Source organism: Bos grunniens, chromosome 27, assembly GCF_055505025.1.
Source record: "Bos grunniens cultivar Pamir isolate PY7600 chromosome 27, Bosgru_T2T1.0, whole genome shotgun sequence".
NCBI classification, from domain to species: domain Eukaryota; kingdom Metazoa; phylum Chordata; class Mammalia; order Artiodactyla; family Bovidae; genus Bos; species Bos grunniens.
Window position 1 is genome coordinate 31,567,246 of NC_141191.1, and position 17,994 is coordinate 31,585,239.

The 17,994-nt window shown below is 38.8% G+C and overlaps 1 long non-coding RNA gene across 1 annotated transcript; it reads right to left on the reverse strand.

Annotated features, from left to right (window-relative positions):
- Window positions 1–11,772: 11,772 nt before the first annotated feature.
- On the reverse strand, window positions 11,773–17,587 carry LOC147343737 (uncharacterized). The gene is made up of 3 exons (XR_015155961.1): window positions 17,317–17,587; window positions 12,654–12,872; window positions 11,773–12,299 (listed from the first exon to the last, which is right to left on the reverse strand). It is a non-coding gene; the product is annotated as an uncharacterized LOC147343737 (long non-coding RNA).
- Window positions 17,588–17,994: the final 407 nt, after the last annotated feature.

Below are 17,994 nucleotides of genomic sequence, written 5' to 3' on the forward strand. Positions count from 1 at the left end.
ACCAGACAAGTGCCATTATCATGCAATCTGATTTGATTGGACCCGTATACCTGGATCTTTAAAAAGCAGAGACATTACTTTGCTAACAAAGGTCTGTCTAGTCAAAGCTATAGTTTTCCAGTAGTCATGTATGGATGTGAGAGTTGGACTATAAACAAATCTGAGTGCTGAAGAATTGATGCTTCTGAACTGTGGTGTTGGAGAAGACTCTTGAGAGTCCCTTGGACTGCAAGGAGATCCAACCAGTGCATCCTAAAGGAGATCAGTCCTGAATATTCATTGGAAGGACTGATGCTGAAGCTGAAACTCTAATACTTTGGTCACCTGATATGAAGAACTGACTCATTTGAAAAGATCCTGATTCTGGGAAAGATTGAAGGTGGGAGAAGGGAAGGACAGAGGATGAGATGGTTGGATGGCATCACCAACTCAATGGATATGAGTTTGAGTAAGCTCCGGGAGTTGCTGATGGACAGGGAGGCCTGGCATGCTGCAGTCCATGGGGTCGAAAAGAGTTGGACATGACTGAGCGACTGAACTGAACTGAAATGATACCTGGATCTACATTGACAAAGATCAGAGAAAGTTACAGCTTAAGTGATTAGCCCAAAGTTACGGCTGACAGCTGAGCTGTCCAATATGGTAGCTGCTAGCCTTGTGTGGCTGTTTAAATGTAATTTTAAATGCATTAAACTTAAATAGGATTAGAAATTTAGTTCTTGCATCACGCTAGCCTCATTTAAAGTGCTCAGTAGCCATACATTGTCAGTGGCTACTGTATTGGTCAGGGCAGGTATAGGATAATGTCCTTATTGCAGAAAATCTATTGAGGAACACAAGAGAATTGCCATTTTGTTTTATGGATATTCAGCTCACTTAAGGTAGCTCTGTGACTACACAGAACATTCTAGTCTTTATGTCCCTGAAGCAGCCATATAAGAAGAAATAATTGACTTAATCTAGATAGGAACTTACTTTTTTACTATCAGAAGGAGCACCCACATTGAACTGAAGTCTTTGTGGGCAGAGATGGGAGTGGGGAAACTATTCCCAAGTACGGAAGTACTAGGTCACAGAAGAATTTTCTAGAGCAAGAGTCTATCTCCTTATCAGGACCTTTATTTTTTCTCATGGGAAGACTATAGAACATGGGCTTCCCAGGTGGCAGTAGTGGTAAAGCCAACACAGGAGACGTAAGAGAGGTGGTTCGATCCCTGGGTTGGGAAGATGCCCTGGAGAGAGAAATAGCAACCCACTCCAGTATTCTTGCCTGGAGGCTCCCATGGACAGAGGAAGCAGGAGGCTATTGTCCATGGGCTTGCAAAGAATTGGACATGACTGAAGCGACTTAACACACAGCACATACACTGATGCCCTTTTCTCTGTTAATTAGAATCATCTTACTCTGTAGTTTAGTGAAATGCCCCACCTCTGCCATATGTATTTTGCGCTTGAGATCACAGATGTAAATACAATCTTATTTCTTACCTTCATCTTCTTTCTTCATAAAGTCAGATTATAGCCTACCAGGCTCCTCCATCCATGGAATTTTCCAGGCAAGAGTGCTGGAGTGGGTTACTATTTCCTTCTCCAGGGCATCTTCCCACAACCCAGGTTTCCCACATTGCAGGCAGATGCTTGGCCCTCAGAGCCACGAGGGAAGCCCCAGATTAGCTTAGACAACACTGTATACCCTCTAGGTGTTCTACCTCTTCTTTTTCCAAGAGTTATCTTTCAGGAGTTCTTTCTAAACCTTCTGACTTCTTACCCAGAGATTTGTTTCCTATCATTCTACCTACATGTGTGTGTCTGTCGTGGGGACTGGACAATTTGCTTGAAACCAAAACAAATTCGGTCTTTTGAGAGGTGCCATCACATATCCATGGACAACACCCTTGCTTTTGGTCCTTCATCTCTTCTGAGAGCTTCGACATGCTGCGTTGTCCTCCTCTGAGGGCTACATATCACTCAGGTGAGACTGTTTATGTGGGTTTAATAATAAACTCTTAAAAAGTAACTTTAAAGTGAAAACGTTCGGCAAATACACTAAACAATTTTTATAGGTGCAATCATTTCAATAATGTTTTCAAAAAGGCATAGAAAGGTTTGAAAAGAATAAGCCACATTAACAATGGCTATATCTGTGTGGAAGAAACATGCATCATGCAAATCTTCTTTATACCACTTGGCATTAAAAATACTTTCTTATAAGAGAATCATTTGAAATAGCATGTATAAGGCTATGATTGTGGTGTGTTATTTTCATTTCTTTGTTCCCTTCTAACCTATATCAACATATTTATATAATTTTGTATAATTGTATTTGTGGTCTCCAAGCAATTTTGTTTTCTATTTTTCTTGAAGCAATGGATAAATACATTTTAAGTTAGAAAACATGAATTGTATGTCAAAAAAGAAAAGACATAAATCTAGTTCTGGAGACCTTGATGTCTAGAGATGAAAATAATAAACAAGATGTATCTTGATAAATGTTAGAATAGAGGGACAAAGTTCCATAAAAACATAGAAAAAAACAAAAGTGGACAAGACAGAAAAGGTTTTATTAAAAAAAAAAAAGACATTCAGACTGGCTCAGGATGCCACATAATTATATAAATTAATTTTTAACAGCTTCATTATATTTCAGTCAATTTATATGTCAGATTTTACTTAATATAATTGTTTAATTATAGCTATAACAATGTCCATCTTAGTTGCTTTCAAGTTTTCACTCCCTTATGTAGTAGTGTTACTATGATCACATTAATTCAAAAACCCTACATACTAGGAAGTCAGCTAAAAGAAATTGTTGAAAATATATAGAAAAAAACCTGCAGTATTACAGTATTTACTTTTGATTTATAAACATTTCATGAGTGTTGCTATATGTTGCTGAATTATTATTATTTTTACCTTAATTATGATTATATAAATTTATAATTTTTGTACTTACTTGGATCCTTCTTCATCCTTTAATATTTTTGTCCTTTGGGTGTTTTTTGGCCTTGGATTTTTTTTTTCCATTTTTCTGATCTACCATATGTCTGCACTAACATTCCTGGTGCATGCTTTGGCTCAAAATATCAGCTATTGAATCAGCAGTTGTCATCTGGATTTCAAAGTGAGCCATTCTGAGTAGCCTATGTAGTGACTAAGAGATCAACTTGGTGTTGCCCTGTTATGTTTTAATTCAAATGAAACTAGTATAGATACACACACATATTTGTAATAACTACTTCTGTGTAGTAAAAGCCATCTTAAAATGTCAAACGAGGGACTCCCTGGTGGTCCAGTGATTAAAACTCCATGTTTCCATCACAGGGGCCATGGATTCAATCCCTGGTTGGTGAACTACAATTCCTCATGCTACACAGTGCAGCCAAAAAAGAGAACCAAATAAATCATTAAAAATGTGGACAAATGAAGCAAGCAGTAATACAATATACAAGCGCTCAAGAAAAGTTATGTAAAAATGACAAATGACTATAGATAAAAACAGACATTAAACATGGAAATATTTCATAGAGGAAATACAGTTGAATCATAAACATATGAAGGAATCTTGTATGAAATCAGAAAAAGGCAGGTTAAAACGGTGAGGAACCATTTTCTTTACTCAAGAGAAATACAAAAGTTAGAAATGATTGCTATATACTGTGAGCAAGAGTGTGGAAAAAAGACACTTGAAACAATGTTGGTGGACATGAACAGCTCTTGAGAAGGCAATCTGGTAGTAATTATGAGCGATTTAAATGCACATACATCATCAAGCAGTTTAGGCTAATTTATGCTTTTGTGTTCAAGAACCCCATAACTGCAGTCATTAACAACCACCAAGACTTACTACTAATTCTTTGGTCTCCCTACATATCCATCATGGGTTAGCAGTGGGAAAGAAAACAAATACACGCCAGTTTCTACAGTGCCAGGACCCAGATCCCTTCTGCCTATGTTTTATTGGCCAGAGCAGGTCACATGACCAGGTCACATGACTATTTTCTTGTGAAGCAGGGACATACAATCTCTGGTGAGCCAGACAGTCTGTAGGGAGCCTGGACAAGTGTTCTGAGGAACAATACATTTATCTTGTATACCTTCATCCTCTCACCAGGCAGTTCCTCTCAGAAATCAGCTTTTCCACAAAACCATCTGGACAAATGCTCAAAGATCAAGGGTGTGTATTTTTATAACTTACTTTTAATTGGAGGATAATTGCTTTACGGTGATATGTTGGTTTCCGCAGTACAATGTGAATCAGCTGTAAGCTGAAGCTGGGATACTTTGGCTCATTTCAGTTCAGTTCAGTTGCTCAGTCATATCTGACTCTTTCAACCCCATGGACTACAGCACGCCAGGCTTCCCTGTCCATCACCAACTCCGAGAGCTTACTCAAACTCACGGCCATCGAGTTGGTGATGCCACCCAACCGTCTCATCCCCTGGTGTCCCCTTCTCCTCCTGCCTTCAATCTTTCCCAGCATCAGGGTCTTTTCCAATGAGTCAGTTCTTTGCATCAGGTGGCCAAAGTATTGGAGTTTCAGCTTCAGCATCAGTCCTTCCAATGAATATTCAGGACTGATTTCCTTTAGGATTGATTGGTTTGATCTCCTTGCAGTCTATACTTTGGCTACTTGATGCAAAGAGCCAACTCATTGGAAAAGACACTGATGTTGGGAAAGATTGAAGACAAAAAGGAGAAAAGGGCGACAGAGGATGAAATGGTTAGATAGCATCACTGACTCAATGGACATGAATTGGGGCAAACTCCAGGACACAGTGAAGGACAGGGAAGCCTGGCATGCTGAAGTCCATGGGGTTACAAAAAGTAGGACACAACTTAGCAACTGAACAATAACAACAATACATATATACCATCCCTTTTTGAAGGCTTATGCATCACAGTATAAAGGGGAGGCAAACTAATACTCTAGACAATTACTGCAAAGAATGGAGTAATGCTTCATAATGTTAACATATGAGGGATGCATATGTTATACTAAGTTAAACAACTGTAAGTTGTAACACAGTGTACTCATTTCCTATCACTTGCTGTAACAAATTGCCACAAATCTAGTGACTCAGTTCACTTCAGTTCAGTCGCTCAGTTGTGTCTGACTCTTTGCAACCCCATGAATCGCAGCACACCAGGCCTCCCTGTTCATCACCAACTCCGGGAGTTCACTCAGACTCACGTCCATCGAGTCGGTGATGCTATCCAGCCATCTCATCCTCTGTCGTCCCCTTCTCCTCCTGCCCCCAATCCCTCCTAGCATCAGGGTCTTTTCCAATGAGTCAACTCTTCGCATGAGGTGGCCAAAGTACTGGAGTTTCAGCTTTAGCATCAGTTCTTCCAATGAATACCCAGGACTGATCTCCTTTAGAATGGACTGGTTGGATCTCCTTGCAGTCCAAGGGACTCTCAAGAGTCTTCTCCAACACCACAGTTCAAAAGCATCAATTCTTCGGCGCTCAGCTTTCTTCACAGTCCAACTCTCACATCCATACATGACCACTGGAAAAACCATAGCCTTGACTAGACGGACCTTTATTAACAAAGTAATGTCTCTGCTTTTGAGTATCCTATCTAGGTTGGTCATAACTTTCCTTCCAAGGAGTAAGTGACTAGAACAACATAAATTTATTCTCTTACAGCACCGAAGGTCAGAAGTCTAAAATCAAGGTGTCAGCAGAACTGTGTTCCTTCATCGGGGAAGACTTAATCAATTTCTTTGCCTTCTTTCCTTTTGGAAGGCTGCCTGCATTCTTGAGTTTATGTCCCCTTTCTCGAGTCACTAGAACCTCTTGCTTGTCATAACATTTTGTACTTCAAGATCTTATGCTCTTCTAAGGACCCTTGTGATAACATGGGCTCCCCTAGATAATCCAGGGTAATATCCCCTCCTCAAGACCCTTAACCACACCGGCACAGATCTTTTTTCCACATAAGGTCATAGATTCATATGATCAAGTGATTAGAAATGTGGACATCTTTGGGGTCATTATTCAACCCACTGCAAAAGGTATTGATACCATAGAAGTCAATATTTATACACACAAACACAGACTCATATACACACACATGCATGGATAATTTTTATCCATACATGGATAATGTATGGATAATTTTTTTAAAAGGCTGTAGGAAAATATAACTAATTATTGACATAGTTATCCCTAGGGATGGGGGTAGAAATAGGTTAGGAAGTGGGAAAAACTGCACTTTTTACCTTGTACATTTCTATACTATTCTGTACTATTTCATATTCTAGAGGAAATCAATGAAAAGAAATATGTAATTAATGTGTAATTAAATATATTAATATGTGTTTGCTAGCTTTGATCTAAATAGAGCAATGGGACACTTTTATGAATTCCATATTTTAGATATTTTCACCAAAAACCCTGCTTATTTTTTAGTGTTAATGGAAAATTATAGCTCTATGAACTAATACAATAGCTAGGATACCTCTGTCTTCTGAACCAAACTTTGGGCCTTTTAAACTTAGAGAAGGGCTAAGGAACTTAGGTATATTATTATTTTCTTTATTTACTGTTATTTTGTGAGACATCCCCTGTCTAAACACAGTGGTAGATAGGAATCCTCTCCTCAGAAAAACATACCTCAACCTTAACATGATTATCATGTAATTTTGCCCACTGGCTCCAGTTTAAGAACCTCTGTCCCTAAAAATGTTTGCAAAAACAAATATTGTCTTCCTTAGGGATGTATCGCTAAGAATAAATACTCAGCTATAATAGGACTACCCTATTGGGGTCAAATTCTTTTCTGAAGCTGCTCTATCCCCCTCAGTAGCTACTAACCACACGTGTCTACTGGAATGTGAGTTTCAATTAATTAAAATTAAGCAATTAAAAACTTCAGTTCCTCAGTCATCCTGACCACATTTCACAAGCTCAATAGCCCATGGCACTAGCTCCTGCCATATTGGATATCACAAATATGGAATATTTCCCATCACTGCAGAAAATTGTGTTGAGCAGCATTGTTCCAGATCAGGTGCTCCAGGCTACAAAGTGAATCAAGATGAAATTTAGGTTAAATTATTCTAAATAATAAATTATTTAAAAAGAAGCTATATTTCTTTAGCTGTAGGCACTGTCATATAGGTTATCTTATTTATGCCCTTTAACACTCGTGTGAGGGAAGTAATATCTTTCTTTTACAAACCTAGGCAGTTGGAATTCAGATGGCAAACTTTGGCATAACCTGCATTTTCAAACCCCAGATATTGTTTGTGCCTAACGAGCAGTCTTAGATACTCTAAGCTGACTTTCCTATTTCAATACTTCAGGCTCACACCCCTCTGGAAGATAGAATTTTAAAGCTTTCCACCTTCAAAGGTGTCATATTCATTTGTTATGCATAGACTAACTATTTTCTGACTATTTTCTCATATGTTTGTATGTACAGTAATAGGACATCTTGCCTTAAGTTATGCGGGCAAATAGTCAAGGCTCAGCAATTGTAAAGCTTATTCCCATAAAACAGAGTTAACACCAGGAAGTGTATTTCTCTCCCTCTGCCTGGCAATGGCACCTCATTGCTTTGCCTCTGGACTAAGGCATTGTTTGGAATTTGAAATGATACTACCAAGGATATTTCAAGAGAAACTGATACACAAGAAAGCCTCTATTATAATCATTAATGGCACAAAGTACCTTTAAAACATTGCCTATGTTTGGAATTCTCTAAAAAGTGAGAATTTAACCAGGACCTGGAATATATTTGAATTCATTTTTGTTTCCAAAATATCTTTTGATACATTAGACTTGGAGCCAAAATAATCAAGTGTAAATAGGGCTTTCAAGCATCATCATGTGTGGAGTTCTCTAAAACGAGACCGCAGTCAAGGGGCCAGTTGAGATCTGAACCTGCTTGCTCAGCCCACCCAGCCATGAATAGGTCAGATCTGGGTTTGTCAAGGAAAATGCTATCTTTTTCTAATCTGCCTATAGGTGCTATGGGCTTACCAAGCCGTATTGTCATGGGAACTTTTCCACTGAAAGGAAGTTCTCACAGAGGGAAAGACTTGCTGATTTACTTGAAGGTATTGTGCATGTATACATAGTTAAAATTTTTTTGAATGATACTTTATCACAGTTACTGATTTAAAGAACATAAAGTAGGAAATTGTGGCACTGGAGAATTGTAGTGCTGGAGAAGACTCTTGAGAGTCCCTAGACTGCAAGGAGCTCAAACCAGTCAATCCTAAAGGAAATCAACCCGGAATATTTACTGGAAGGACTGATGCTGAAGCTGAAGCTCCAGTAGTTTAGCCACCTGATGTGAAGAGCCGACTCATTGGAAAAGACACTGATGCTGGAAAGACTGAAGGCAAAAGGTGAAGGAGTGGCAGAGGATGAGATGGTTAGATAATATTACCGACTCAATGAACATGAATTTGAGCAAACTCTGAGAGATAGTGAAGGACAGGGAAGCCTGGAGTGCTACAGTCCATGGGAATCCCAAAGAGTCAGACACAACTTAGCAAAGTAAGAAAGCCTGAAATGCACCATGGATTTTAAATGACACATGGTGCCCGTATAAGAGAGAAGAATGCTTTGAATACTAATGCTCAAAAGCTCTGATAACGGGAAATAAATCTTAGAAAAGAGAACTATGGATAAAGATCAATTCATCTGTTTATTCAATTCATTTTGAAGGAAGGTGCTTTGCGAGTTGCGATCTGCAGGTTCCTTTAGGTGTGGAAGTGAGCCTGGGAGAGAGCAGGGCTGTGCATGCCTTGGTGCCTCAACTCTGCTTCCAACAGAGCAGCTCAGAGTTAATCCATTTTACATACCAGACTTGTAACATTTGAAGAAACTTTCATGGCTGAATTGTATTTGAAAACAACTACCCTAGACATGTTATTGTAGCCACACTCATTATTCACCACGTAACCCACATTCACGGGTATTATCATTTTAATCTTTAAAATAGGCTTATGTAGCCTTATTATCCTCTCTTCATACACGAAACAGCCTTAGAAAGGTTACATAATTCGTTAGTATCACCCAGCTAGTAAATGGCAAAGCTGAAATTTCAATAGGATCTAACTTCCTTCAAAAATGTTACTATCAAGTACTTCCACACACAGTGTTAGCTTGATCTGGAAAAATAAATTCATATTCAAAGCCAATGATCAAGATACATATGAGATAAATACAATCAGTGAATTTGTCTATAACCATTTCATTTACAGCATTATGTGGCGATTACTGATTTATATCATTTGTCCAGCCATGTCTTCTCTGACATCACCCAAACCTGACCTGGTCTCACAGAAAAGCTCAAGAGTCTTTTTTCCCTGCCTTGGCCTTATTGAACAGCATGTGGGCTCTTAGTTCCCTGACCAAGGATTGAACTTGCTTCTCTTGCATCGGAAGTACACAGTCTTAACCACTGGACCACCAGGGAAGTCACAAGCTCAGTCATCTTCAGATCATCCTTTTTTAACAAGTGTGCATTTAGCAGTCTGTTCCTCTTCATCTCTTTGTACAGTAAACTTTCCATTAGCTCTAAATCATTCTTATTCATCTTTGAAGGTTTAACTTCCTTATGGCACTTGATATTCTTACCCATCATGCAGTTTCCTTTTCTGAGGGTCTGTAGCATTTTGAATAAAATTTCCTTATATTGCTAGACACAAAAATATAATAAAATGTGCTACAATTATCATGTTATACATTGTGTAGGGCAAAGATTATGTATGTTTCACCTTTTATATAAGTCAACATCTATTAGAGCTGCCATAAAAATTGATTGAACAAGTAAATATACAAACAGATGGAAACCACTGAAAATGTCCACATCTTGAAAGTGTGAGTACTGCATCACCTTCATGCAGGACTCAGCACAGTGATCTTTGTAGGTCACCCTTGACACTATTAAATAAAATGACTATCTCTGGTATATCTCTATACAAAATGCAATAGAACATATTAATATTACTAATGTATTGCAAGCCTATTAATGTGTTGCATTCTCCATTGCAAATCACACAGGACTACATAAAGAATAATTTTTAGTCACTATTCTAAATAGGTTTATATTTAAGTTGGTAAGAAGCTTTTTCTTCCTTACCAGGCATTGGGTGGCATGAAGTGCTTGCCACACTCACAAACTTGTTTGAGATAAGTGGCCGTGGTCAGTTTCTTACACCTAGGGCATCATGTTGGTCATGTGATTCTGTTGGATAAAGAGTATGGGGCACGTTGAAAGGCTGGATCTGTGCCATGTTGCCACAGGAGAATATTGACTAGTATGTTCTTCCTGATTGAAAGGTGACTACTGATTCAATTGGGTATTCCTTTTGGTGGAATTTTGACTATAAGGATCAGAGAAAAGCAGTGGAAAATGTTGAAAGTAGTCATAGAAGTGGGGAAGTGAGAGAGAATTAGAATAAAGAGAGAAGAAGAGAAACAGAGGCTGAGTCACAAGTATGAGAAGCTTCTGGAATAAGAAGTCATTCTTATTCTTATAAGTGAGCATTTTAATAACAAGATACTCAAGTGGAGCTACCAGACATCAGCTGTTGCATCTGAAGAGTAATGACTGTCTTAATTCTTCATGAAGTTTGACCATTCACTTTTCTGTTTTCTTTTCTTTTAATTTTATTATTGGAGGATAATTGCTTTACAATATTGTGTTAGTTTCTGTTGTATAATGAAGTGAATCAGCCATATGTACACATATATTCCCTCCCTCTTGAGCCTCATATTCACTTTTCACTCTGTTTTTTTCCTCTGTTTTCTGAGGTTACCTAAATACCTCAGGCTCTTTTGGGTTTCTTTGTGAAACATTATTCTGTCAATGAACTTTCACTTAAAGAAAAAAAAAAAGTTAATAACCTTCAGGTTAATTACAAACTCACCTTCCTGTTCAAGATTTGGCATATGAACTGATTTTGAATTTAAGGAGTTTGCTTAGAGTTGACGACTCAATATAACTAAACTCTAGATGGGGGCAGAATTCCTCATTTATATTTCTCCTTTCTCAGTATTTGATTTGGTGCCTTTGCCCTAGAGTACCAATAATGAAATTTGTGTTTAGGGACCAAAGAATGTCCAAAGGGATTAAAGTCAGTGTTTATATTAATTGTGAGAAAGAGTTAAGGCAGTTGAGGAAGTTCTGTGTTCAGTCTTGAGAAGTGAATTCTATTCTGTGTTTTCAGTGGGATGAAGTAGATATGAAATATTATTTCAAACCCTGTAAAGAAATATATATATATATATATGGACTGCTGCTGCTACTAAGTCACTTCAGTCATGTCCGACTCTGTGCAACCCCATATATATATATATACACACATACATCAAAACTCGAGGACCAAAAAGTGAAGTACCAAAACAGTCTATTTAAGGTATGGTGAAGACGCCAAGCCTGGTGGCCACTAAAAAGAACCAAACAGGGTCATCTATAGGGGTGTGGATGGATCTAGAACTTGTCACACAAAGTGAAGTAAGGCAGAAAGTGAGAAACATGTATCATATATTAACCCATATATGTGGAATCTTGAAAAATGGTACCTATGAACCTATTTCCAAGGCAGAAATAGAGATGCAGACATAGAGGACATGTGGACACAGTGGGAGAAGGGGAGGATGAGATGAATTGGGAGATTGAGATCAACATACATGCATCACCATGTGTAAAAGAGATAGCTAGTGGGAAGTTGCCATATAACACAGGGAGCTCAGCTCAGTGCTCTGAGATGACTTAGAGGGTTGGGGGGTGGGACGGAGGTCCAAGAGGGAGGAGGCATATATATATATATATACACACACATGCATATGGCTGAGTCACTTTATTGTATAGCAGGAATTAACACAACATTGTAAAGTAATTATATTCCAATAAAAAACGGGATTGCAACTATACGTCTTTGACGGTTTGAATACTTAACCATCTAAGGCAGTGGACTGGATAAAATTACTTTTTGGAAATCTTCAAAGGTATGATTCTGTGTTCATTTATACCTTTTGTATAGCAGATTTTAAAATGTGGGTAAATACAACTTGAATAATAAACAGGTTAGAAACGTCTTCTCAATGACTGTAGATTTGTGACTTCTCAGCTTTGTCACATATAGTAAGTGCTCTAGAGTAGTACAGTACAATGAAGCAGGATCATTAGGGGATAGCAGTCACTGATGTGATTAAGAAAGGCCCCTGTCATGGTTAATAATGATGATCTCAATAAATTGTTATTGCCAGAAATATTCCATTTGGCTCAGTTATCCTGCTGCTTTCATGGCCTCTGCAGTTGGTTCAAAGACTCTGAAACAAGAAGCAGGACAACGATTATTTGAATAAAGGGCACTACAAGTACAAAACTTTTATAGAAAAACCCAGAATCACAGTACCTAAGTCATAAATGGTGTTTCCCACATGGAAAAACTGTTCTCCCAAACCCACTCGGGTGTCAACACACTTTGAAAAAGCCATTAGCAAGGCAAACGGTTTAGTACCTCTGAGTTTTTAAGAACAGAACACAATTCCCAAGAAGGTTTTTTTTTTTTCCCCACACTTAGTTTTCTTTTATAAGGTACGAGGGGCATCTATGCAAGTGCCTGAGACCAGCTAAGACTTTTGGACCACTTAGGTTGAGGTCTCTTGGGAATGCATACTCACTCTGACTTATTTCCCTTTGAACAGCGGGAGGGATCCGTTTTCATGAACAACAGCTGTGGCCCCATCCTCACTTGATAATTTCCTTATTCGGTGAATCCAGATTAAGTACATTTTATGCATCAGATGTGGTGCTGGACACCCAGAACCGGATGGACCCTTGAAAGGAAGTGCAGATGATCTTCTACGGAGAACCACCCAAAATTATCTTTGAAAATAGTTCTTCAAAAAGAAAAAGGTAAGAAACATTTTGAATTTTTTTGAAAAAGAAAAATTCTCATGGTCAAGAACTGAAGGGGATTTTTCAAGAGCATTTTCGAAGAAGCTTATGAAGGGTCTAGACCAATAGAATATGTTAATTGAATGAAAGATAAATGAAATAGACACAACTCAGTTTAGGGCCCCATAATCAGAAACAGAAAGTCTATTATATTTAGAACAGATAAAGAACAAGGTCCTACTGTAGAGCACAGGGACCTGCATTCAATACGCTGTGATAAACCATAAAGGAAAAGAATATTAAAAAAGAATGTCTATATGTGTATAACTGAGTCACTTTGCTGGACAGCAGAGATTGATTGGCACAACACCGTAAATCAACTATAGTTCAATAAAAATATTGAAAAAAAGAAAACAGAAGGTCATCACAATCCGGATTCTGATAAAGATACCCCCTTTTCTAGGTTCCCACAGCACAGTGACCAAATTTAAATAGTAGGAAGTTTTCAGCGGGTTTTGTTTTTTCTTTGTTCCTCTGTGATGTGATCCCATGAGGTAAATATATATTGCTAACAGTCCATCTCTGCTACTGACTGGATTCATAATATGGATCACCAGGGCCCACACCACTAAAAGCCACTTCCTCTCCACTTGTATGTGCTTAATAGTTCCCTAGTTTGTAGTTGTAATTCTGTGCCAGAGGCATGAACCAGCATCTCTGAGTCAGGAGATGACAGATATGAAAAAGGTATAAACAAAAGCCCAAACCTCATCTGGAGGAAAAAAAAAGAAAAACAAACAAACAAACAAACAAAAAAAACTGGCTTCCCAGAGTCATTATAACAAAGTAATGGTCCTCACCAACAATAAATAATATTTATTAAAAACAAAATCTATACAAGGTTCTTTGTTGGACATTTTTCATACATTATTTCACTGAATGCTTTCTCTCAGCCTACAAGGTAGAAATTATTTCTCCTCTTTTATAGATAAGGAAACAGGCTTAAATTGAATCATTTGTTTTCGCCCACACAGCTAGTAATTGGATTCAAATGAAGATGTGTCTGCCCTCAAACCTGTATTCTTACTGACAGACCAAGTATTCACTGGGGACCATGCCCTCAGCCGTGATACTGGGGTGAGAGGTGATGGAGGAGAGAGAAAGACAAGGACAGATTAGAGAAGAGAGGACACGAAATAGTGGAGAGACGCAGAGAAGAACCAACTCTAGAATCCTATGGAACTAATTCAAGTCCATCCACCACTCTTAACTGCTGTGATACCTTAAATAGGTCTTCTGAGCTGTGGTTTCCTCCTGTGTAAACTGCGGCCTGCAGTTGTACCTATTCTGAGGCTCTTGTAAATTTTAAATGAGGTCATGCATATTGCATAACTTCCCTATTACTGTAACAAATTACCACAAACTTAGTGGCTTAAAGCAACATAGATTGATTATCTTTTTTTTTTAATTAAATTTTTTTGCCATGCCACGCAGCTTGTGGGATCTTAGTTCCCCAACCAGGGATGGAACCCGCTCCCTCTGCATTGAAAATGCAGAGTCTTAACCACTGGACTGTCAGGGAATTCCCCACAAATCAATTGTCTTATAATTCTGTAGTTGAGAAGGCTAAAATGGGTCCTGCTGTATAAAATCAAGATGTCACGAGGGCTACATGTCTTCCAGGACCCCTGTTGGAGAATCTGCTTCCTTGCCTTTTCCACCTTCTGGGGGACATTCATAGGTCCTGGCTCATGGCCCCTTCCACTGTCTTCAGAAACAACCAGCTGAGTCCTTTTCACAGTGCATGGGTCTGACATTAATTTTTCTGTCTCCTGCTTTCGACTTTAAGGACCCTTCTGATTACATTGGGCTCATCCAGATAATCCCTAAAAATCTCCCTAATTTAGAATCAGATAATGGGCAACCTGATTCCCCTTTGCCATGTAACCTAATATAGTCACAGAGTCCAGTCATCAGATTGCGAGCAAGGGTGGGGGCATTAATCTGCGGACCACCAATATAACGTCTTCCCATAGACTTCCCAGGTGATGCTAGTGGTAAAGAACCCACCTGTCAATGCAGGAGACATAAGAATCGTGGGTTCAATCCCTGGGTCAGGAAGATCCCCTGGCAAATGGCAACCCACTACAGTATTTATGCCTGGAGAATCTCATGGCCAGAGGAGCCTGGCGGACTACAGTCTATAGGGTTGCAAAGACTTGGACATGACTGAAGTGACTTAAAACACACAACATAACATCTTATGCTTTTAAAGAAACTCAATATGTAATTTTTGGTGCAATTACTACTATTATTTTATTATGCAGGTCATATACTGTATAAATCTATTCTCCTTTGAAAAACTCAACTCAGACATACACACTGATATTTATTTTGTGTGTGTTTATCTATAGCCCTAAATTTTACTCCCCACCAGAGGTAACTATTGTTAAGGGTTTAGCATGTATCCTAAGAGAGTTTCCACTCCAGTGTTCTTGCCTGGAGAATCCCAGGGACGGGGGAGCCTGGTGGGCTGCTGTCTATGGGGTCACACAGAGTTGGACACGACTGAAGTGACTTAGCATAGCATAGCATAGCATAGCATAGCATAGCATAAGAGAGTTTCATAATTTATTTTCAAACATATAAATAGGCATTCATATATGCTAAGTCGCTTCAGTCGTGTCCGACTCTGTGCGACCCCAGAGACGGCAGCCCACCAGGCTCCCCCGTCTCTGGGATTCTCCAGGCAAGAACACTGGAGTGGGTTGCCATTTCCCTCTCCAATGCATGAAAGTGAAAAGTAAAAATGAAGTCGCTCAGTTGTGTCTGACTCTTCGAGACCCCATGGACTGCAGCCCACCAGGCTCCTCTGTCCGTGGGATTTTCCAGGCAAGAGTACTGGAGTGGGGTGCCACTGCCTTCTCCATGTACATATGTAGGTAAATACATAAATGGAAAATTTACATATATAAAAAATATAAATATATTTTTACACCTAAAATGACATCATGTCGTGAATATTGCTTTATAATCTGGACATTTCAAATAGTCATTCTCCTTAATAAGTCTCTCTACCTTATTCTTCATTCTGTGGTATTCTATAGTGGTAATATACTATAATTTATGAATCTGTTACCTTCATAGTGAATTTTGCTTTATTTCACTTCTGTTATAAACATGCTACAATGAGCATCTTTGTGTACCCTTGCAAATGTATCTCTAGAAGAGGTTTATCAGAGTACAAATTGATATTGTAGTTTAAAACCATGATTGAAATTCTTTACAATTGACCTACAGACATTTCCTATAAATGCATAAGTACAATCAAATCATCTGTTCCCTGTCCTTTTTCTTCTGTCCACATCGATACCCCAGCCACTGAGGTATCTTCCCACTATTAGTACTGGTGACAGATTCCATCTCCAGAATGCTTCCGGGCTTACAGATACAGAGTCTAGTATAATTCACTGCTGTTTTACCCCATGTTTCCTCACTTATCAGAGGTATTACGTAACCTTCCATGTGTTCCAAGTTTGCTTTTTGGTAAATTATTCGCAATTTTTTCCCCATGATTCTATTAGACTGGCTGTCTTTTCATTTTCATTGTAGAATTGTCCTTTATTAGAGAGATTAATCCTGTTACAAATATATTTCTCCAGTTCATCAATTTTACATTGTAATGTAACCACAGGAATAGCTAGCCCATCACCTTTGCCATATATAGTGACCCCATCAAGGGAGTGAGATCCTATTATACCCACAATTCCTTTCTGAACTCAAGAGGATGGGATGATACAGGGAGTGGATCTCAGGGGATGAAGATCTGGGGCACCTTTTTAGCATTCTGCCAACGACAGCTGTGGAGGGGAATCGGGGATGTTCAGCTGCTTCATATAAACCTTCAGTTAACTTTTTTAATGTTTCATACGAATTGGGGATGTTCAGCTGCTTCATATAAACCTTCAGTTAACTTTTTTAATGTTTCATACGGCACCCTCACTGTCTGAGACACCCGGGCCTCAATTTCTCAGCCTTGTTGGGGTTCATCAGTATAAAATGACATCCTGATAGTCTTTCCCAGTGATTGGGTTAGATTCAGATTGGGTTAGATTTTCTTGGGTCTGATAAAACTTAATGATGACTAATGAGAACCTACTGTCTAGCACAGGGAACTCAGTGCTCTGTGGTGACTTAACTGGGAAGGAAATCTAAAAAAGAGGGGACAGATATATACACATAGCTGATTCACTTTGTTTTACATAAGACACTGATACAGCAGGGTAAAATAATGTACTCTAAAATAAAAAAACAAACAACAAAAAATCTTAGTGATTCAGTTTCTCTAGATGAATTGTCTAAGCTCCTGTCTGCGGGGCAGGGTGGGAGGAGAGAGAATGTAAGCTCTCCTGGAACTTGTTAGGGAAAGAAAGCTGAAGGTCTCACCATTCAAATGTACAGATTTTCACATAGCCGTTTCATCTTCAGATCAGCCTCTCATCTGTACCATCTTTTACCAGTGATTCCAAGTCTGGCATCTCTCTGGTCTCCCATGAAGATCATGCAGGAGTGGTTGTCTGCTCCAAGTGGTGCTGAAATGCTGGACTTTCAATCAATATATATTTTTGCCAGCCACACAGCTTGTGAGACAGTTTCCCGACCAAGAATCGAACCTGGTCCCTTTCATTGAAAGTGCAGACACTAACTGCTGGACTGCTGGGAATTCTCTAGATTCACTTTTATTTTTTTTAAGATGTTTATTTATTTATTTTTTTTAATGTGGACCATTTTTAAAGTCTTTGCTGAATTTGTTACAATATTGTTTCGGTTTTTGTATTTTAGTTTGTTGACTGCCAGGCATGTGGGATCTTAGTTCCCCAAGCAGGGATGGAGCCCACACCTTCTGCATTGGAAGGCAAAGTCTTAACCCCTGGATTGCCAGCGAAGTCCCTACAGCCACCTCTTTAATACCCAACCTTGCCTGCCCCCTTCAGTGTTCTCAATCTTAGTGGGATTCTGTGAGGTCAACCTGCTTGTTGATCTCTGAATTTTTATGTTTGATAATTATCTGCCTTGGTGACTCATTTATTGTCCTTTACTAACAGCTGTTCATTCATTGTGCTT